This window comes from Leuresthes tenuis, unplaced genomic scaffold, assembly GCF_036924035.1.
Source record: "Leuresthes tenuis unplaced genomic scaffold, fLeuTen1.0.hap1 SCAF_18, whole genome shotgun sequence".
Lineage (NCBI taxonomy): Eukaryota > Metazoa > Chordata > Actinopteri > Atheriniformes > Atherinopsidae > Leuresthes > Leuresthes tenuis.
The window spans coordinates 26,085,871-26,109,085 of NW_027325372.1; the positions used below are offsets into that span (position 1 = coordinate 26,085,871).

At 42.8% G+C, this 23,215-nt stretch overlaps 5 non-coding genes across 5 annotated transcripts; all 5 read right to left on the reverse strand.

Annotated features, from left to right (window-relative positions):
- Positions 1-49: 49 nt before the first annotated feature.
- Positions 50-163, reverse strand: LOC140275833 (U5 spliceosomal RNA). The gene has a single exon (XR_011908544.1). It is a non-coding gene; the product is annotated as a U5 spliceosomal RNA (small nuclear RNA).
- Positions 164-2,431: 2,268 nt separating this feature from the next.
- LOC140276016 (U2 spliceosomal RNA) lies at positions 2,432-2,615 on the reverse strand. Its single transcript, XR_011908709.1, has one exon. It is a non-coding gene; the product is annotated as a U2 spliceosomal RNA (small nuclear RNA).
- A 308-nt stretch (positions 2,616-2,923) lies between these two features.
- Positions 2,924-3,037, reverse strand: LOC140276429 (U5 spliceosomal RNA). The gene has a single exon (XR_011909024.1). It is a non-coding gene; the product is annotated as a U5 spliceosomal RNA (small nuclear RNA).
- A 2,185-nt stretch (positions 3,038-5,222) lies between these two features.
- On the reverse strand, positions 5,223-5,406 carry LOC140276017 (U2 spliceosomal RNA). The gene has a single exon (XR_011908710.1). It is a non-coding gene; the product is annotated as a U2 spliceosomal RNA (small nuclear RNA).
- Positions 5,407-5,714: 308 nt separating this feature from the next.
- On the reverse strand, positions 5,715-5,828 carry LOC140276432 (U5 spliceosomal RNA). Its single transcript, XR_011909025.1, has one exon. It is a non-coding gene; the product is annotated as a U5 spliceosomal RNA (small nuclear RNA).
- Between the last annotated feature and the right edge of the window lie 17,387 nt (positions 5,829-23,215).

The following is a 23,215-nucleotide window of genomic DNA, read 5'->3' on the forward strand; positions in this document are numbered from 1 at the left end:
GTCACTCTGCAAAGTAGCAAGATTTCTTTTGCACAGACAGAAAGGGCTTCACCCGCAAAGGTAAAGCCTGCCAATAATAGAAACAACTCATTAGTGCTGCTCTCCACGGAAGTCTTTAATAAAAGGCGAAAGACTTGTATGTTATGAAGAGAAACCAGAGTACGATTATCCGTCACTGCGGGAGCAGGGCATCAGGCTAGTTGCCATAGCCACCTTCCCCATGGTGAGCTTTGCTTGGTTGAGACGCTTGCTCCCCCCCTTGCTCCTCGGCTGACCAAGTAGGAACAATCGGGCCCTATTCGATGGCTGCCTTGTCTTTTACTCTGTGCAAAAGACAAGGCAGCAACAAAAACACCACGAGAATCCTTTATTGAGGCTTTGTTCTGACCGCTCATTCGGTGTCGCGTTTCTTTCAAGCAATTCTCCCGGTTAGCCCGCACTCGGCTCGCTCCCAGAGCCGTGTTAAAGTCTACTTCGCATTCACTCTCTTTTCTCAGCAGACTCTTGGGATTTTATCAATAAAATGAATAAATTCACTCAAACTATGTTAAAACTGCTTTGTCCTTCATATTTACCATGTCTTGAAAGATTTAAACAAAAAAACCAACGTTGTACTTTGCAGTAAAAGAAATAGCAAATCTAAAGTTTCAGGAATCCGAGAATAAGCTTACTTTCATGAGTTCTTCACGATTTCGGATTTTGCTATAAAATGAATTCCTTCACTCAAACTAAATTAAAACTGCTAAACCGCTAATCTGTTATATGTAAGGCAGATGTCAAATTCACCGAATTAGGATTATTCGGTATTCGGCCAATCGAGCTGTAGCAGCTTCGGTAAAAGAGTATAAGTTGAAGAGTTTGTGAATAAAGGTGTGCGCACACATAGTGAGCTGTAGGAAAATAGGCAGGGAGCAATGCCGGCTGGCGTATATGTTCTTGTATGTTGTCTGACTGTTTGATTTGAATGTGTTGTGTAAGTGTCCTGTTGAATGTTACATGTTTGGGCTTTGACACGCTTCACTGTGGTTGTTAACTGTGTGGTGTGTCCTGAAATGTTATATGTTTGGGCTGTGTGACATGCTTAATGCTTGTCAGTAGCTACCCACTTATTCATATATAGCAACTGACAACGTAAGAAGTCCGGACATACTTTGATAGAGTAGTTGTAGAAGTATCCTTATTGATAATAGATAAACTAATTCATAGTGATAGAACAGTAGATGAACAGGTGCCTGCACATGTCTCACGAAAATAAAATGGGTGTATCATTGTTGATGGCAGAGCAATACTGCCAAACTTATGAGTTCTTGTGGCAAACTTGATTCAGTGTCTTGACGTGTATACGCTGTTTCGCTGACTTGATTGTCACAAGAAACAAAATGTGTTTGATAAGATCCGACCATTTTATTACGGGAGGATCAGTATGTATGGATTCTGATGTGACTGATAAACCCATTCGTATCTTAAGCACAATCTAATACGTGAGACAACGCCCTGGCACACGATAAAAAAAAAAAGAGAGAGCGGTTTTGTGTCCCCACAGTCCATAATGTAGAAAAGAGAGAAAAAAGCCTTTCTGATTTGGTGTGTGTGCTCATAGTGCAGAGTGTAGAGAAAAGAAAGCCGTTTTGGTGTCACAGGTGTTGTGACTTACACACACACATTTCTAAATTGTGAAAGGAAATTATTTTAGAGGAAGCACTAGAGTTTAGATCCCACATTTGTTGATAGGCATTCATTTATTTCTTCACTTCTGATAAAAATGATAAGACTGACCTAAAGAATTGGAGGCCCATCACACTTTTAAACTTTGACTGTAAACTTTTTAGCAAGGTTTTAACGACACGGATGTCCTCTGTTTTAGAGGAGGTAATTCACCCAGACCAGGCTTGTGCCATCTCAGAGAGACAACTCACCGACAGCCTCGTACTGATTCGAGACATCATTGATTACGCTAGAGACAGAAACACCCGGCTTGTCATCTTAAATTTAGACTTTGAAAAAGCTTTTGATCGGGTCTCGCATCAATATCTCTTTCAGGTGTTGCAGCCATCGAATAGGGCCCGATTGTTCCTACTTGGTGAGATTTGCTTGGTTGAGACGCTTGCTCCCCCCCCTTGCTCCTCGGCTGACCAAGTAGGAACAATCGGGCCCTATTCGATGGCTGCCTTGTCTTTTACTCTGTGCAAAAGACAAGGCAGCCACAAACACCACGGGAACACCGTATTGAGGCTTTGTTCTGACCACTCATTCGGTGTCGCGTTTCTTTCAAGCAATTCTCCCGGTTAGCCCACACTCGGCTCGCTCCCAGAGCTGTGTTAAAGTCTACTTCGCATTCACTCTCTTTTCTCAGCAGATTAAAAGAAAGTTTCATCTTGGGCTCCCTGAAACTTCCATCCTGCACCGCTGTTTGCTTTTTCACAAGAGCAGAGAAGAGCGCACCGTTCCCAGCGGCACTGCAGTACCGGGTCGATGCTTGGAGTGAACGGAGCAAGCTTCTTTTTCAACTCCTATTCTTAAAAATCCATTTAATATGTAGTCCTCGTATAGAGGACATATTAAACTGATAAGAACAGATACTACACTTGATCTTAGCCAAAAGGCCGAGAAGCGATAACTGTCCACTGTTTCAGGTCCGAGGGCCCTTGCTGGCACAATGCGCACTTGTAGCAGTGTTCTTTTTATGGCCATAGGTGGCCAGAGTGTCACGTTGCACCTCCGCCCACCCGCTGCACTGAGCACTCTTCAGCCCTTTTAAATGGTATAACTTTGCACTCCCGCATGCTCCAGCAAGCACCATTCAAGCAACAACTTTGCACTCCAGCTTCGAACATCGGCACAATCGCAACAAGTAAGGCGACTCTACTCAGAGAAGTCACTCTGCACAGTAACAAGATTTCTTTTGCACAGACAGAAAGGGCTTCACCCGCAAAGGTAAAGCCTGCCAAAAATAGAAACAACTCATTAGTGCTGCTCTCCACGAAAGTCTTTAGTAAAAGGCGAAAGACTTGTATGTTATGAAGAGAAACCAGAGTACGATTATCCGTCACTGCGGGAGCAGGGCATCAGGCTAGTTGCCATAGCCACCTTCCCCATGGTGAGCGTTGCTTGGTTGAAACGCTTGCCCCTGTGCAATCGACAAGGCAGCAACAAAAACACCACGGGAACACCGTATTGAGGCTTTGTTCTGACCGCTCATTCGGTGTCGCGTTTCTTTCAAGCAATTCTCCTGGTTAGCCCACACTCGGCTCGCTCCCAGAGCCGTGTTAAAGTCTACTTCGCATTCACTCTCTTTTCTCAGCAGACTCTTGGGATTTTATCTATAAAATGAATTCCTTCACTCAAACTATGTTAAAACTGCTTTGTCCTTCATATTTACCATGTCTAGAAAGATTTAAACAAAAAAAAAACAACGTTGTACTTTGCAGTAAAAGAAAGAGCAAATCTAAAGTTTCAGGAATCCGAGAATAAGCTTACTTTCATGAGTTCTTCACGATTTCGGATTTTGCTATAAAATGAATTCCTTCACTCAAACTAAATTAAAACTGCTAAACCGCTAATCTGTTACATGTAAGGCAGATGTCAAATTCACCGAAATAGGATCTAAGGGTATTCGGCCAATCGAGCTGTAGCAGCTTTGGTAAAAGAGTATAAGTTGAAGAGTTTGTGAATAAAGGTGTGCGCACACATAGTGAGCTGTAGGAAAATAGGCAGGGAGCAATGCCGGCTGGGGTATATGTTCTTGTATGTTGTCTGACTGTTTGATTTGAATGAGTTGTGTAAGTGTCCTGTTGAATGTTACATGTTTGGGCTTTGACACTTCACTGTGGTTGTTAACTGTGTGGTGTGTCCTGAAATGTTATATGTTTGGGCTGTGTGACATGCTTAATGCTTGTCAGTAGCTACCCACTTATTCATATATAGCAACTGACAACATAAGAAGTCTGGACATACTTTGATAGTAGTTGTAGAAGTATCCTTATTAATAATAGATAAACTAATTCATAGTGATAGAACAGTAGATGAACAGGTGCCTGCACATGTCTCACGAAAATAAAATGGGTGTATGATTGCTGACGGCAGAGCAATACTGCCAAACTTATGAGTTTTTGTGGCAAACTTGATTCAGTGTCTTGACGTGTATACGCTGTTTCGCTGACTTGATTGTCACAAGAAACAAAGTGTGTTTGATAAGATCCGACCATTTTATTACGGGAGGATCAGTATGTATGGATTCTGAAGTGACTGATAAACCCATTCGTATCGTAAGCATAATCTAATACGTGAGACAACGCCCTGGCACACAATCAAAAAAAAAAAGAGAGAGCGGTTTTGTGTCCCCACAGTCCATAATGTAGAAAAGAGAGAAAAAAGCCTTTCTGATTTGGTGTGTGTGCTCATAGTGCAGAGTGTAGAGAAAAGAAAGCCGTTTTGGTGTCACGGGTGTTGTCACATTTCTAAATTGTGAAAGGAAATTATTTTAGAGGAAGCACTAGAGTTTAGATCCCACATTTGTTGATAGGCATTCATTTATTTCTTCACTTCTGATAAAAATGATAAGACTGACCTAAAGAATTGGAGGCCCATCACACTTTTAAACTTTGACTGTAAACTTTTTAGCAAGGTTTTAACGACACGGATGTCCTCTGTTTTAGAGGAGGTAATTCACCCAGACCAGGCTTGTGCCATCTCAGAGAGACAACTCACCGACAGCCTCGTACTGATTCGAGACATCATTGATTACGCTAGAGACAGAAACACCCGGCTTGTCATCTTAAATTTAGACTTTGAAAAAGCTTTTGATCGGGTCTCGCATCAATATCTCTTTCAGGTGTTGCAGCCATCGAATAGGGCCCGATTGTTCCTACTTGGTGAGATTTGCTTGGTTGAGACGCTTGCTCCCCCCCCTTGCTCCTCGGCTGACCAAGTAGGAACAATCGGGCCCTATTCGATGGCTGCCTTGTCTTTTACTCTGTGCAAAAGACAAGGCAGCCACAAACACCACGGGAACACCGTATTGAGGCTTTGTTCTGACCACTCATTCGGTGTCGCGTTTCTTTCAAGCAATTCTCCCGGTTAGCCCACACTCGGCTCGCTCCCAGAGCTGTGTTAAAGTCTACTTCGCATTCACTCTCTTTTCTCAGCAGATTAAAAGAAAGTTTCATCTTGGGCTCCCTGAAACTTCCATCCTGCACCGCTGTTTGCTTTTTCACAAGAGCAGAGAAGAGCGCACCGTTCCCAGCGGCACTGCAGTACCGGGTCGATGCTTGGAGTGAACGGAGCAAGCTTCTTTTTCAACTCCTATTCTTAAAAATCCATTTAATATGTAGTCCTCGTATAGAGGACATATTAAACTGATAAGAACAGATACTACACTTGATCTTAGCCAAAAGGCCGAGAAGCGATAACTGTCCACTGTTTCAGGTCCGAGGGCCCTTGCTGGCACAATGCGCACTTGTAGCAGTGTTCTTTTTATGGCCATAGGTGGCCAGAGTGTCACGTTGCACCTCCGCCCACCCGCTGCACTGAGCACTCTTCAGCCCTTTTAAATGGTATAACTTTGCACTCCCGCATGCTCCAGCAAGCACCATTCAAGCAACAACTTTGCACTCCAGCTTCGAACATCGGCACAATCGCAACAAGTAAGGCGACTCTACTCAGAGAAGTCACTCTGCACAGTAACAAGATTTCTTTTGCACAGACAGAAAGGGCTTCACCCGCAAAGGTAAAGCCTGCCAAAAATAGAAACAACTCATTAGTGCTGCTCTCCACGAAAGTCTTTAGTAAAAGGCGAAAGACTTGTATGTTATGAAGAGAAACCAGAGTACGATTATCCGTCACTGCGGGAGCAGGGCATCAGGCTAGTTGCCATAGCCACCTTCCCCATGGTGAGCGTTGCTTGGTTGAAACGCTTGCCCCTGTGCAATCGACAAGGCAGCAACAAAAACACCACGGGAACACCGTATTGAGGCTTTGTTCTGACAGTGCAGAGTGTAGAGAAAAGAGAGAAAAGAAAGCCGTTTTGGTGTCACGGGTGTTGTGACTTACACACACACATTTCTGAATTGAGAAAGGAAATTATTTTAGAGGAAGCACTAGAGTTTAGATCCCACATTTGTTGATAGGCATTCATTTATTTCTTCACTTCTGATGAAGTTTCAACAATAAACAACAAACTTTGTATTATGAGAAAGAACCAGACTCATTCTTCAGGAATCCGAAAATAAGCTCTATTTTACGAGTTATGCACGAATTCGGATTCTCCTATAAAACGAATTCCTTAACTCTAACCAAGTTAAGACTGCTTTGTCCTTCATATTTATTCATGTCTAATCAAGTTTCAACGATAAACAACGTTGTACTTTGTACTTCTTCAGCAATAAGCATCTCTCGACATATGACGAAATACAGATTTTGCTATAAAATTAATTCCTTCTATCAGCCTGACTTAAAACTGTTTGTCCTCCTTATTTATCCACTTCAAATCAAGTTTCAACAATTAAAAAAATGTTGTAGTTTGAGAAAAAACAACTTAATCTTAAGCAATCAGTAGGGTAAGAAAGGGTAAGAAAAGGTGCAAATGCCAACCATACATCACTAAAAGGTGGAGCGGAAGTATTCGGCTGCAAGTAGGTGCGAATGCCTGACAATGTATGATCAAAAGAGGGAGCGGAGGTTTTCGACTGCAAGGTCTGAATGTCCAACCATAATTTGTAAAAACCGGGGAAGAAAAGGCTCGAAAGCCCGACTATACACCATCAAAAGCGGGAGCGGAGGTTTTCGGCTGCAAGTAGGTGTGAATGTTCGACCATAATTTGTAAAAATCGGGTAAGAAAAGGTTCGAATGCCCGACTATATATTAACCAAAGCAGGAGGAGAGGTCTTCGGATAAGAGTGGGTGAGAATTTACAACCATAATCTATAAAATGCGGTGAAAAAAAAGGTGTGAATACCCCATAGAACACTAAAAGGTAGAGCGGAAGTGTTCGGCTGCAAGAAGGTGTGAATGTCTGACCATAGTTTGTAAAAAGCGGGTAAGAAAAGGTTCGAATGCCCGAACATACACCATCAAAGGAGGGAGCGGAGGTGTTCCGCTGTAAGAAGGTGTGAATGTCCGACCATAGTTGGCAAAAAGCAGGTAAGAAAAGGTTAAAATACCCGATTGTACACAATCAATAGCGGGAGCAGAGTTGTTCCGCTACTAAAAGGTGTGAAAGTCCGACCATGGTTTGTAAAAAGCGGGTAAGAAAAGGTGCGAATGCCCGACAATGTATGATCAAAAGAGGGAGTGGAGGTTTTCGGCTGAAACAAGGTCTGAATGTCCATCCATATTTTGTAAAAATCTGGGAAGAAAAGGCTCGAAAGCCCGACTATACACCATCAACAGCTGGAGCGGAGGTGTTCAGCTGCAAGAAGGTCTGAATGTCCATCAATAATTGCTAGAAAACATGGAAGAGAATTTTCGAATATCAAACCGCACATGATCATAAGCAGGAGAGGAGGTGTTCAAATGCAAGAAGGTGTGAATGTCCACCCATAATTACTGCAAAATGGGTAAGAAAAGGTACGAATGCCCAACCATACATGATCCTAACAGGGAGCGGAGGTGTTTGGCTGCGACAAGGTGTGTATGTCCACCCATAATTAATGAAAAGCGGGCAACAAGTAGGTTTGAATACCCATCATCAAAAGCAGGAGTGGATGTGTTCGGCTACAAGAAGGTTTGAATGTCTGACCATAGTTTATAAAAAGCGGGTAAGAAAAGGTTTGAATGCCCGAACATACACCATCAAAGGAGGGAGCGGAGGTGTTCCGCTGTAAGAAGGTGTGAATGTCCAACCATAATTGGCAAAAAGCAGGTAAGAAAAGGTTAAAATACCCTATTGTACACAATCAATAGCGGTGAGCAGAGTTGTTCCGCTACTAAAAGGTGTGAAAGTCCGACCATGAATTGTAAAAAGCGGGTAAGAAAAGGTGCGAATGCCCGACAATGTATGATCAAAAGAGGGAGTGGAGGTTTTCGGCTGAAAGAAGGTCTGAATGTCCATCCATAATTTGTAAAAATCGGGGAAGAAAAGGCTCGAAAGCCCGACTATACACCATCAACAGCTAGAGCGGAGGTGTTCAGCTGCAAGAAGGTCTGAATGTCCATCAATAATCGCTAGAAAACATGGAAGAGAATTTTCGAATATCAAACCGCACATGATCATAAGCGGGAGAGGAGGTGTTAAAATGCAAAAAGGTGTGAATGTCCACCCATAATTACTGCAAAATGTGTAAGAAAAGGTACGAATGCCCAACCATACATCATCAAAAGCAGGAGTGGATGTGTTCGGCTACAAGAAGGTTTTAATGTCCGACCATAGTTTGTAAAAAGCGGGTAAGAAAAGGTTCGAATGCCCGAACATACACCATCAAAAGAGGGAGCGGAGGTGTTCCACTGTAAGAAGGTGTGAATGTCTGACCATAGTTGGTAAAAAGCGGGTAAGAAAAGGTGAAAATACCCGACTGTACACAATAAATAGCGGGAGCGGAGTTGTTCGGCTACTAAAAGGTGTGAAAGTCCGACCCTGGTTTGTAAAAAGCGGGTAAGAGAAGGTGCGAATGCCCGACAATGTATGATCAAAAGAGGGAGCGGAGGTTTTCGGCTGCAAGAAGGTCTGAATGTCCAACAATAATTTTGTAAAAACCGGGGAAGAAAAGGCTCGAAAGCCCGACTATACATCATCAAAAGCGGGAGCGGAGGTGTTCAGCTGCAAGAAGGTCTGAATGTCCATCAATAATTGCTAGAAAACATGAAAGAAAATTTTCGAATATCATACCACACATCATCATAAGCGGGAGAGGAGGTGTTCAGCTGCAAGAAGGTGTGAATGTCCGACCATAGTTTGTAAAAAATGGGTAAGAAAAGGTGCGAATGCTCAACCATACATCATCAAAAGCAGGAGTGGATGTGTTCGGCTAAAAGAAGGTTTGAATGTCCGACCATAGTTCGTAAAATGCCGGTAAGAAAAGGTTCGAATGCCCGAACATACACCATCAAAAGAGGGAGCGGAGGTGTTCCGCTGTAAGACGGTGTGAATGTCCAACAATAGTTGGTAAAAAGCGGGTAAGAAAAGGTTAAAATACCCGACTGTACACAATCAATAGCGGGAGCGGAGTTGTTCGGCTACAAGAAGGTGTGAAAGTCCGACCATGGTTTGTAAAAAGCGGGTAAGAAAAGGTTCGAATGCCCGAATATATACCATCAAAAGCGGAAGCGGAGGTGTTCGGCTGAGAGAAGGTGTGAACGTCCGACCAAAGTTTGTAAAAAGCAGTGAAGAAAAGTTTCGAATATCCAACCAAACATAATCAAAAGCGGGAGCAGAGCTGTTCGACTGCAAGTAGGTGTGAATGTCAGATCATAATTTGCAAAAAGCTGATGAGAAAGGGTGAGAATGCCCGACTATACACCATCAAATGCGGGAGCGGAAGTGTTCGGCTGTGAGTAGGTGTGAATGTCAAACCATAATTGCTGAAAAATGTGTTAGAAAAGACAAGAATGCCGAACCATACATCATCAAAAGCGGGAAAAGTGGTGTTCGGCTGCAAGTAGGTGTGAATGTCCAGCCATAACTACTCACAAACCGGTAAGAAAAGGTAGTATTGCCAGACCATACATTATCAAAACAGGGAGCGGAGGTGGTTCAGCTGCAAGGTGTGAATGTCTGACTAAAGTTTATAAAAAGCGGGTAAGACAAGGTGCGAATGCCTGACAATGTATGATCAAATGAGGGAGCGGAGGTTTTCGGCTGCAAGGTCTGAATGTACAACCATAATTTGTAAAAACCGGGGAAGAAAAGGCTCGAAAGCCCGACTATACACCATCAAAAGCGGGAGCGGAGGTGTTCGGCTTCAAGTAGGTGTGAATGTTCGACCATAATTTGTAAAAAGCGGGTAAGAAAAGGTTTGAATGCTCGACTATATATTAACAAAAGCAGAAGGAGAGGTCTTCGGATAAGAGTGGGTGAGAATTTCCAACCATAATCAATAAAATGCGGTGAAAAAAAAGGTGTGAATACCCCATAGAACACTAAAAGGTGGAGCAGAAGTGTTCGGCTGCAAGAAGGTGTGACTGTTCGACTATATTTGGTGAAAAGCAGGTGAAGCAAGGTCTGAATGCCCAACCTTACATCATCAAAAACGAGATCAGAGGTGTTTGGCTGCAAGAAGGCCATAGTTTGCCAAAAGCGGGTAAGCTGCGAATGACCGACTAAATATCAACAAAAGTGGGGGCGGATGTCTTCGGATGCAAGTGGGTGTGAATATCCCACCATACAAGTATGGTGGAGAGGAAGCTGTGAATGGCCGACCATAGTAAAAAGCGGGTGAGAAAAGGTGCGAATGTCCAATCATACATGATCAAAACAGGGAGCGGAGGTGTTTGGCTGCGACAAGGTGTGTATGTCCACCCATAATTAATGAAAAGCGGGCAACAAGTAGGTTTGAATACCCATCATCAAAAGCAGGAGTGGATGTGTTCGGCTACAAGAAGGTTTGAATGTCTGACCATAGTTTATAAAAAGCGGGTAAGAAAAGGTTCGAATGCCCGAACATACACCATCAAAGGAGGGAGCGGAGGTGTTCCGCTGTAAGGTGTGAATGTCCGACCATAGTTGGCAAAAAGCAGGTAAGAAAAGGTTAAAATACCCGATTGTACACAATCAATAGCGGGAGCAGAGTTGTTCCGCTACTAAAAGGTGTGAAAGTCCGACCATGGTTTGTAAAAAGCGGGTAAGAAAAGGTGCGAATGCCCGACAATGTATGATCAAAAGAGGGAGCGGAGGTTTTCGGCTGAAACAAGGTCTGAATGTCCATCCATATTTTGTAAAAATCTGGGAAGAAAAGGCTCGAAAGCCCGACTATACACCATCAACAGCTGGAGCGGAGGTGTTCAGCTGCAAGAAGGTCTGAATGTCCATCAATAATTGCTAGAAAACATGGAAGAGAATTTTCGAATATCAAACCGCACATGATCATAAGCGGGAGAGGAGGTGTTCAAATGCAAGAAGGTGTGAATGTCCACCCATAATTACTGCAAAATGGGTAAGAAAAGGTATGAATGCCCAACCATACATGATCCTAACAGGGAGCGGAGGTGTTTGGCTGCGACAAGGTGTGTATGTCCACCCATAATTAATGAAAAGCGGGCAACAAGTAGGTTTGAATACCCATCATCAAAAGCAGGAGTGGATGTGTTCGGCTACAAGAAGGTTTGAATGTCTGACCATAGTTTGTAAAAAGCGGGTAAGAAAAGGTTTGAATGCCCGAACATACACCATCAAAGGAGGGAGCGGAGGTGTTCCGCTGTAAGAAGGTGTGAATGTCCAACCATAATTGGCAAAAAGCAGGTAAGAAAAGGTTAAAATACCCTATTGTACACAATCAATAGCGGGAGCAGAGTTGTTCCGCTACTAAAAGGTGTGAAAGTCCGACCATGAATTGTAAAAAGCGGGTAAGAAAAGGTGCGAATGCCCGACAATGTATGATCAAAAGAGGGAGTGGAGGTTTTCGGCTGAAAGAAGGTCTGAATGTCCATCCATAATTTGTAAAAATCGGGGAAGAAAAGGCTCGAAAGCCCGACTATACACCATCAACAGCTAGAGCGGAGGTGTTCAGCTGCAAGAAGGTCTGAATGTCCATCAATAATCGCTAGAAAACATGGAAGAGAATTTTCGAATATCAAACCGCACATGATCATAAGCGGGAGAGGAGGTGTTAAAATGCAAAAAGGTGTGAATGTCCACCCATAATTACTGCAAAATGGGTAAGAAAAGGTACGAATGCCCAACCATACATCATCAAAAGCAGGAGTGGATGTGTTCGGCTACAAGAAGGTTTTAATGTCCGACCATAGTTTGTAAAAAGCGGGTAAGAAAAGGTTCGAATGCCCGAACATACACCATCAAAAGAGGGAGCGGAGGTGTTCCACTGTAAGAAGGTGTGAATGTCTGACCATAGTTGGTAAAAAGCGGGTAAAAAAAGGTGAAAATACCCGACTGTACACAATAAATAGCGGGAGCGGAGTTGTTCGGCTACTAAAAGGTGTGAAAGTCCGACCCTGGTTTGTAAAAAACGGGTAAGAGAAGGTGCGAATGCCCGACAATGTATGATCAAAAGAGGGAGCGGAGGTTTTCGGCTGCAAGAAGGTCTGAATGTCCAACAATAATTTTGTAAAAACCGGGGAAGAAAAGGCTCGAAAGCCCGACTATACATCATCAAAAGCGGGAGCGGAGGTGTTCAGCTGCAAGAAGGTCTGAATGTCCATCAATAATTGCTAGAAAACATGAAAGAAAATTTTCGAATATCAAACCACACATCATCATAAGCGGGAGAGGAGGTGTTCAGCTGCAAGAAGGTGTGAATGTCCGACCATAGTTTGTAAAAAATGGGTAAGAAAAGGTGCGAATGCTCAACCATACATCATCAAAAGCAGGAGTGGATGTGTTCGGCTAAAAGAAGGTTTGAATGTCCGACCATAGTTCGTAAAATGCCGGTAAGAAAAGGTTCGAATGCCCGAACATACACCATCAAAAGAGGGAGCGGAGGTGTTCCGCTGTAAGACGGTGTGAATGTCCAACAATAGTTGGTAAAAAGCGGGTAAGAAAAGGTTAAAATACCCGACTGTACACAATCAATAGCGGGAGCGGAGTTGTTCGGCTACAAGAAGGTGTGAAAGTCCGACCATGGTTTGTAAAAAGCGGGTAAGAAAAGGTTCGAATGCCCGAATATATACCATCAAAAGCGGAAGCGGAGGTGTTCGGCTGAGAGAAGGTGTGAACGTCCGACCAAAGTTTGTAAAAAGCAGTGAAGAAAAGTTTCGAATATCCAACCAAACATAATCAAAAGCGGGAGCAGAGCTGTTCGACTGCAAGTAGGTGTGAATGTCAGATCATAATTTGCAAAAAGCTGATGAGAAAGGGTGAGAATGCCCGACTATACACCATCAAATGCGGGAGCGGAAGTGTTCGGCTGTGAGTAGGTGTGAATGTCAAACCATAATTGCTGAAAAATGTGTTAGAAAAGACAAGAATGCCGGACCATACATCATCAAAAGCGGGAAAAGTGGTGTTCGGCTGCAAGTAGGTGTGAATGTCCAGCCATAACTACTCACAAACCGGTAAGAAAAGGTAGTATTGCCAGACCATACATTATCAAAACAGGGAGCGGAGGTGGTTCAGCTGCAAGGTGTGAATGTCTGACTAAAGTTTATAAAAAGCGGGTAAGACAAGGTGCGAATGCCTGACAATGTATGATCAAATGAGGGAGCGGAGGTTTTCGGCTGCAAGGTCTGAATGTACAACCATAATTTGTAAAAACCGGGGAAGAAAAGGCTCGAAAGCCCGACTATACACCATCAAAAGCGGGAGCGGAGGTGTTCGGCTGCAAGTAGGTGTGAATGTTCGACCATAATTTGTAAAAAGCGGGTAAGAAAAGGTTTGAATGCTCGACTATATATTAACAAAAGCAGGAGGAGAGGTCTTCGGATAAGAGTGGGTGAGAATTTCCAACCATAATCAATAAAATGCGGTGAAAAAAAAGGTGTGAATACCCCATAGAACACTAAAAGGTGGAGCAGAAGTGTTCGGCTGCAAGAAGGTGTGACTGTTCGACTATATTTGGTGAAAAGCAGGTGAAGCAAGGTCTGAATGCCCAACCTTACATCATCAAAAACGAGATCAGAGGTGTTTGGCTGCAAGAAGGCCATAGTTTGCCAAAAGCGGGTAAGCTGCGAATGACCGACTAAATATCAACAAAAGTGGGGGCGGATGTCTTCGGATGCAAGTGGGTGTGAATATCCCACCATACAAGTATGGTGGAGAGGAAGCTGTGAATGGCCGACCATAGTAAAAAGCGGGTGAGAAAAGGTGCGAATGTCCAATCATACATGATCAAAACAGGGAGCGGAGGTGTTTGGCTGCGACAAGGTGTGTATGTCAACCCATAATTAATGAAAAGCGGGCAACAAGTAGGTTTGAATACCCATCATCAAAAGCAGGAGTGGATGTGTTCGGCTACAAGAAGGTTTGAATGTCTGACCATAGTTTGTAAAAAGCGGGTAAGAAAAGGTTTGAGTGCCCGAACATACACCATCAAAAGAGGGAGCGGAGGTGTTCCGCTGTAAGACGGTGTGAATGTCCAACAATAGTTGGTAAAAAGCGGGTAAGAAAAGGTTAAAATACCCGACTGTACACAATCAATAGCGGGAGCGGAGTTGTTCGGCTACAAGAAGGTGTGAAAGTCCGACCACGGTTTGTAAAAAGCGGGTAAGAAAAGGTGCGAATGCCCGACAATGTATGATCAAAAGAGGGAGTGGAGGTTTTCGGCTGCAAGAAGGTCTGAATGTCCAACCATAATTTGTAAAAACCGGGGAAGAAAAGGCTCGAAAGCCCGACTATACACCATCAAAAGTGGGAGCGGAGGTGTTCAGCTTCAAGACGGTCTGAATGTCCATCAATAATTGCTAGAAAACATGAAAGAAAATTTTCAAATATCAAACTGCACATGATCATAAGCAGGAGAGGAGGATTTCAGCTGCAAGAAGGTGTGAATGTCTACCCATAATTACTGAAAAATGGGTAAGAAAAGGTGCGAATGCCTAACCATACATCATCAAAAGAGGGAGCGGAGTTGTTCCGCTGTAAGACGGTGTGAATGTCCGACCATAGATGGTAAAAAGCGGGTAAGAAAAGGTTAAATTACCCGACTGTACACAATCAAAAGAGGGAGCGGAGTTGTTCAGCTAAGAGAAGGTGTGAAAGTCCGACCTTGGTTTGTAAAAAGCGGGTAAGAAAAGGTTCGTATGCCCGAATATACACCATCAAAAGCGGAAGCGGAGGTGTTCGGCTGCAAGATACTGTGAACGTCCGACCAAAGTTTGTAAAAAGCAGTTAAGAAAAGGTTTGAATATCTAACCAAACATAAGAATGAGTCTTTTCCGCTGTAGAATGCCCGACTATAGACCATCAAATGCGGGAGCGGAGGTGTTCGGCTCTGAGTAGGTGTGAATATCCGACCATAATTGCTGAAGAATGTGTTAGAAAAAGTAAGAATGCTGGACCATACATCATCAAAAGCGGTAGAGGTGGTGTTCGGCTGCAAAAAGGTGTGACTGTTCGACTAAAGTTTGTAAAAAGTGGGTAAGACAAGGTGCGAATGCCTGACAATGTATGATCAAAAGCGGGAGCGGAGGTGTTCAGCTGCAAGAAGGTCTACATGTCCATTAATAATTGCTAGAAAACATGAAAGAAACTTTTCGAAAATCAAACCGCACATGATCATAAGTGGGATAGGAGGTGTTCAGCTGCAAGGTGTGAATGTCCACCCATAATTCCTGAAAAATGGGCAAAAAAAAGGTGTGAATGCCCAACCATACATCATCAAAAGCAGGAGTGGAAGTGTTTGGCTACAAGAAGGTGTGAACGTCCAACCAAAATATGTAAAAAGAAGTTAAGAAAAGGTTCGAATATCCAACCAAACATAATCAAAAGCGGGAGCAGAGCTGTTCGACTGCAAGTAGGTGTGAATGTCAGATCATAATTTGCAAAAAGCTGATGAGAAAGGGTGAGAATGCCCGACTATACATCATCAAATGCGGGAGCGGAGTTGTTCGGCTGTGAGTAGGTGTGAATCTCCGACCATAATTGCTGAAAAATGTGTTAGAAAAGGTAAAAATGCCGGTCCATACATCATCAAAAGCGAGAGAGGTTGTGTTCGGCTGCAAGTAGGTGTGAATGTCCAGCTATAATTACTCACAAACGGGTAAGAAAAGGTAGTATTGCCAGACCATATATGATCAAAACAGGGAGCGGAGGTGGTTCAGCTGCAAGAAGGTTTGAATGTCAAACTAAAGTTCAAATATATTAACAAAAGCGGGAGGAGAGGTCTTCGGATGAAAGTGGTTGAAAATTTCCAACCATAATGTATAAAATGCGGTGAAAAAAAAGGTGTGATAGAACACTAAAAGGTGGAGCGGAAGTGTTCGGCTGCAAGAAGGTGTGAATGTCCGACTATATTTGGTGAAAAGCAGGTGAAGCAAGGTCTGAATGCCCAACCTTACATCATCAAAAGCAAGATCAGAGTTGTTAGGCTGCAAGAAGGCCATAGTTTGCCAAAAGCGGGTAAGGTGCGAATGTCCGACTAAATATCAACAAAATTTGGGGCGGAGGTTTTCGGATGCAAGTGGGTGTGAATATCCCACCATACAAGTATGGTGGAGAGGAAGCTGTGAATAGCTGACCATAGTTTGGAAAAAGCGGGTAAGAAAAGGTTTGAATGCCCGAACATACACCATCAAAAGAGGGAGCGGAGGTGTTCCGCTGTACGAAGGTGTGAATGTCCGACCATACTTGGTAAAAAGCGGGTAAGAAAAGGTTAAAATACCCGACTGTACACAATCAATAGCGGGAGCGGATGTGTTCGGCTACAAGAAGGTGTGACAGTCCGACCATGTTTTGTAAAAAGCGGGTAAGAAAAGGTGCGAATGTCCGACAATGTATGATCAAAAGAGAGAGCGGAGGTTTTCGGATACACGAAGGTTTGAATGTCCTACCATAGTTTGTAAATAGCGGGTAAGAAAAGGTTCGAATGCCCGACTATACACCATAAAAAGCGGGAGCGGAGGTGTTCCGCTGTAAGACGGTGTGAATGTCCGACCATAGTTGGTAAAAAGCGGGTAAGAAAAGGTTAAAATACCCGACTGTACACAATCAATAGCGGGAGCGGAGTTGTTCGGCTACAAGAAGGTGTGAAAGTCCGACCATGGTTTGTAAAAAGCAGTTAAGAAAAGGTTCGAATATCCAACCAAACATGATCAAAAGCGGGAGCAGAGCTGTTCGACTGCAAGTAGGTGTGAATGTCCAGCCATAATTACTCACAAACGGGGGAAGAAAAGGTAGTATTGCCAGACCATACATGATCAAAACAGGGAGCGGAGGTTCAGCTGCAAGGTGTTAATGTCTGACTATAGTTTGTAAAAAGCGGGTAAGACAAGGTGCGAATGCCCAACAATGTATGATCAAAAGAGAGAGCGGAGGTGTTCGGCTGCAAGGTCTGAATGTCCAACCATAATTTGTAAAAACCGGGTAAGAAAAGGCTCGAAAGCCCGACTATACATCATCAAAAGCGGGAGCGGAGGTGTTCAGCTGCAAGAAGGTGTGAATGTTCGACTAAAGTTTGTAAAAAGCTGGTAAGACAAGGAGCGATGTCCCGACATTGTATGATCAAAAGCGGGAGCGGAGGTGTCCAGCTGTGAGTAGATGTGAATGTCCGACCATAATTGCTGAAAAATGTGTTAGAAAAGGTAAGAATACTGGACCATACATCATCAAAAGCGGGAGAGGTGGTGTTCGGCTGCAAGAAGGTGTGAAAGTCCGACAATGGTTTGTAAAAAGCGGGTAAAAAAAGGTTCAAATGCCCGAATATACATCATCAAAAGCGGAAGCGGAGGTGTTCGGATGCAAGAAGGTGTGAACGTCCGACCAAAGTTTGTAAAAAGCAGTGAAAAGCGAGAAAAAGCATTTCGTGAGTTCTGCATGATTTGGGATTTTGCTTATAAAATGCATTACTTCACTCAAACTATGTTAAAACTGATTTGTCCTTCATATTTTCCATGTCTAGAAATATTTAAACAAAAAAAACAACGTTGTACTTTGCAGTAAAAGAAAGAGCAAATCTAAAGTTTCAGGAATCCGAGTATAAGCCTGCTTTCATGAGTTCTGCACGATTTCGGATTTTGCTATAAAATGAATTGCTTTGCTCAAACCAAGTTAAAACTGCTTTGTCCTTCCATATTCATCAATGTCTAGATCGACTTCAACAAAGAAAAACATTGGACTTTGCAGTAGAAGAAGTTGAAATCCATCTACACATTGATAAATATGAAGGACAAAGCAGTTCCCACTTGCCCATAAGAAAATAAGCTTATTTTCGGATTCCTGATCTTTCAGTGTTGCTCTTTCTTCTACTGCAAAATACAATGTTGTTCTTTGTTGAAGTCGATCTAGACATTGATAAATATGAAGGAAAAAGCAGTTTTAACTTGGTTTGAGTGAATTAATTCATTTTATACATAAAATCCGAAATCGTGCAGAACTCATATAAATAAGCTTATTCTCGGATTCCTAAAACTTTTGATTGGCTCTTTCTTTTACTGCAAAGTACAACGTTGTTTTTTTTTGTTTAAATCTATCGAGACATTGATAAATATGAAGGTAAAAGCCATTTTAACATAGTTTGAGTGAAGGAATTGATTTTATAGATAAAATCCCAAATCATGCAGAACTCCTCAAAAGGGGCGTATGGCTTAATCACAAGTGTGGTTCTTTCTCATTCAGGGTAGTATGAGGAAGTTTATGCTTGAAATATATGTAGAAATGGGTACATATGAAGGACAAAGCAGTGTTAACTTAGTTTGAGTGAAGGAATTCATTTTATACATAAAATCCCAAATCATGCAGAACGTATGAAAAGAAGCTTATTCTCGGATTCCTGATCCTTCAGTTTTGCTCTTTCTTCTACTGCAAAATACAATGTTGTTCTTTGTTGAAGTCGATCTAGACATTGATAAATATGAAGGAAAAAGCAGTTTTAACTTGGTTTGAGTGAATGAATTTATTTTATACATAAAATCCGAAATCGTGCAGAACTCATGAAAATAAGCTTATTCTCGGATTCCTAAAACTTTTGATTTGCACTTTCTTTTACTGCAAAGTACAACGTTGTTTTTTGTTGAAATCTATCTAGACATTGATTACATTCACACCTACTTGCAGTCGAACACCTTCTCATCCACTTATGATCATGTGCGGTTGGGCTTTCGCACCTTTTCTTACCCATTTTTCAGTAATTATGGGTGGACATTCAGACCTTCTTGCAGCCGAAAACCTCCGCTCCTCTTTTGATCATACATTGTCGGGCATTCACACCTTGTCTTACCCGCTTTTTACAAACTTTAGTCGGACATTCAAACCTTCTTGCAGCTGAACCACCTCCGCTCCCTGTTTTGATCATATATGGTCTGGCAATAGTACCTTTTCTTACCCGTTTGTGAGTAATATTTGGCTGGACATTCACACCTTCTTGCAGCCGAACACAACCTCTCCCGCTTTTGATGATATATGGTCCGGCCTTCTTACCTTTTCTAACACATTTTTCAGCAATTATGGTCGGACATTCACACCTACTCACAGACGAACACCTCCGCTCCCACATTTGATAGTGTATAGTCGGGCATTCTCACCCTTTCTCATCAGCTTTTTGCAAGTTATGATCTGATATTCACACCTACTTGAAGTCGAGCAGCTCTGCTCCCGCTTTTGATTATGTTTGGTTGGATATTCGAACATTTTCTTAATGCTTTTTATAAACTTTGGTCGGACGTTCACACCGTCTTCCAGCAGAACACCTCCGCTTCCGCTTTTGATGGTGTATAGTCGGGCATTCGAGCCTTTTCTTACCCACCTATTACTTACTATGGGTGGACATTCAAACCTTCTTGTAGCCGAACACATCCGCTCCTGCTTTTGATGATGTATGATTTGGCATTCGCACCTTTTCTTACCCATTTTTCAGTAATTATTGGTCGGACATTCAGACCTTCTTGCACCTGAACACCTCTGCTCCCGCTTTTGATGGTGTATAGTCGGGCTTTCGAGCCTTTTCTTCCCCGATTTTTACAAATTATGGTTGGACATTCAGACCTTGCAGCCGAAAACCTCCGTTCCCTCTTTTGATCATACATTGTCGGGCATTCGCCCCTTGTCTTACACGGTTTTTACAAACTTTAGTCAGACATTCACACCTTGCAGCTGAACCACCTCCATTCCCTGTTTTGATCATGTGTGGTCTGGAAATACTACCTTTTCTTCCCCCGTTTGTGAGTAATTATGGCTGGACATTCACACCTACTTGCAAGCGAAAAACCACCTCTCCCGCTTTTGATGATGTATTGTCCGTTATTCTAGTCTTTTCTATCACATTTTTCAGCAATTATGATCTGACATTTACACCTACTTGCAGTCGAACAGCTCTGCTCCCGCTTTTGATTATGTTCGGTTGGATATTCAAACCTTTTCTTAACTGCTTTTTACAAACTTTGGTCGGACGTTCACACCTTCTTGCAGCTGAACACCCCCGCTTCCGCTTTTGATGGTATATATTCGGGTATTCGAACCTTCTCTTACCCGCTTTTTACAAACCATGGTTGGACTTTCATACCTTCTTGTAGCTGAACAACTCCACTCCTGCTTTTGATGATTTATGGTTGGACATTCGCATCTTTTCCTACCCATTTTTCAGTAATTATAGGTGGATATTCACATCTTCTTGCAGCTGAACACCTCCTCTCCCGCTAATGATCATGTAAGGTTTGATATTCGAAAATTTCTTTCATGTTTTAAAGCAATTATTAATGGACATTCACACCTACTTGCAGCCGAACACCACCTCTCCCGCTTTTGATGATGTATGGACCGGCATTCTTACCTTTTCTAACACATTTTTCAGCAATTATGGTTGGAGAATCACACCTACTCACAGCCGAACAACTCCGCTACCGCATTTGATGGTGTATAGTCGGGATTTCTCACCCTTTCTCATCAGCTTTTTGCAAATTATTCTCTGACATTCACACCTACTTGCAGTCGAACAGCTCTGCTCCCGCTTTTGATTATGTTTGGTTAGATATTCGAACCTTTTCTTAACTGCTTTTTTACAAACTTTGGTCGGACGTTCACACCTTCTCTTAGCTGAACAACTCCGCTCCCTCTTTTGATTGTGTACAGTCGGGTATTTTAACCTTTTCTTACCCGCTTTTTACCAACTATGAACGGACATTCACACCGTCTTACAGCGGAACACCTCCGCTCCCTCTTTTGATGGTGTATGTTCGGGCATTCGAACCTTTTCTTACCCGCTTTTTACAAACCAGGGTCGGACTTTCACACCTTTTAGTAGCCGAACAACTCCGCTCCCGCTATTGATTGTGTACAGTCGGGTATTTTAACCTTTTCTTACCCGCTTTTTACCAACTATGGTCGGACATTCACACCGTCTTACAGCGGAACACCTCCTCTCCCGCTTATGATCATGTACGGTTTGATATTCGAAAATTTACTTTCTTGTTTTAAAGCAATTATTGATGGACATTCAAACCTTCTTTTTGATGGTGTATAGTCGGGCTTTCGAGCCTTTTCTTCCCGCTTTTTACAAACCATGGTCGGACTTTCACACCTTCTTGTAGCCGAACAACTCCGCTCCTGCTATTGATTGTGTACAGTCGGGTATTTTAACCTTTTCTTACCCGCTTTTTGCCAACTATGGTCGGACATTCACACCGTCTTACAGCGGAACACCTCTGCTCCCGCTTTTGATGGTGTATAGTCGGGCATTCAAACCATTTCTTACCCGCTTTTTACAAACTATATTGGGACATTCAAACCTTCTTGTATCCGAAAACCTCCGCTCTCTCTTTTGATCATACATTGTCGGACATTCGCACCTTTTCTTACCCGCTTTTTACAAACCATGGTCGGACTTTCACACCTTCTTGTAGCCGAACACATCCGCTCCCGCTATTGATTGTGTACAGTCGGGTATTTTAACCTTTTCTTACCCGCTTTTTACCAACTATGGTCGGCTATTCACAGCTTCCTCTCCACCATACTTGTATGGTTGGATATTCACACCCACTTGCATCCGAAGACCTCTGCCCCAAATTTCGCACCTTACCCGCTTTTGGCAAACTATGGCCTTCTTGCAGCCAAACACCTCTGATCTCGCATTTGATGATGTAAGGTTTGGCATTCAGACCTTGCTTCACCTGCTTTTCACCAAATATAGTCGGACATTCACACCTTCTTGCAGCCGAACACTTCCGCTCCACCTTTTAGTGTTCTATCACACCTTTTTTTCACCGCATTTTATACATTATGGTCGGAAATTTTCAACCACTCTCATCCGAAGACCTCTCCTCCCGCTTTCTTTAATATATTTGAACTTTAGTCGGACATTCAAACCTTCTTGCAGCTGAACCACCTCCGCTCCCTGTTTTGATCATATATGGTCTGGCAATACTACCTTTTCTTACCCGTTTGTGAGTAATTATGGCTGGACATGCACACCTACTTGCAGCCGAACACAACCTCTCTCGCTTTTGATGATGTATGGACCGGCATTTTTACCTTTTCTAACACATTTTTCAGCAATTATGGTTGGAGATTCACACCTACTCACAGCCGAACAACTCCGCTACCGCATTTGATGGTGTATAGTCGGGCATTCTCACCCTTTCTCATCAGCTTTTTGCAAATTATGATCTGACATTCACACCTACTTGCAGTCGAACAGCTCTGCTCCCGCTTTTGATTATGTTTGGTTGGATATTCGAACCTTTTCTTAACTTCTTTTTACATATTTTGGTTGGACGTTCACACCTTCTTGTAGCCAAACACTTCCACTCCTGCTTTTGATGATGTATGGTTGGGCATTCACACCTTTTTTTTGCCCATTTTTCAGGAATTATGGGTGGACATTCACACCTTGCAGCTGAACACCTCCTATCCCACTTATGATCATGTGCGGTTTGATTTTCGAAAAGTTTCTTTCATGTTTTCTAGCAATTATTGATGGACATGTAGACCTTCTTGCAGCTGAACACCTCCGCTCCCGCTTTTGATCATACATTGTCAGGCATTCGCACCTTGTCTTACCCACTTTTTACAAACTTTAGTCGAACAGTCACACCTACTTGCAGCCGAACACAACCTCTCTCGCTTTTGATGATGTATGGACCGGCATTCTTACCTTTTCTAACACATTTTTCAGCAATTATGGTCGGAGATTCACACCTACTCACAGCCGAACAACTCCGCTCCCGCATTTGATGGTGTATAGTCGGGCATTCTCACCCTTTCTCATCAGCTTTTTGCAAATTATGATCTGACATTCACACCTACTTGCAGTTGAACAGCTCTGCTCCTGCTTTTGATTATGTTTGGTATGATATTCGAACCTTTTCTTAACTGCTTTTTACAAACTTTGGTTGGACGTTCACACCTTCTTGTAGCCGAACACATGCACTCCTGCTTTTTATGATGTATGGTTGGGCATTCGCACCTTTTTTTTACCCATTTTTCAGGTATTATGGGTGGACATTCACACCGTCTTGCAGCTGAAC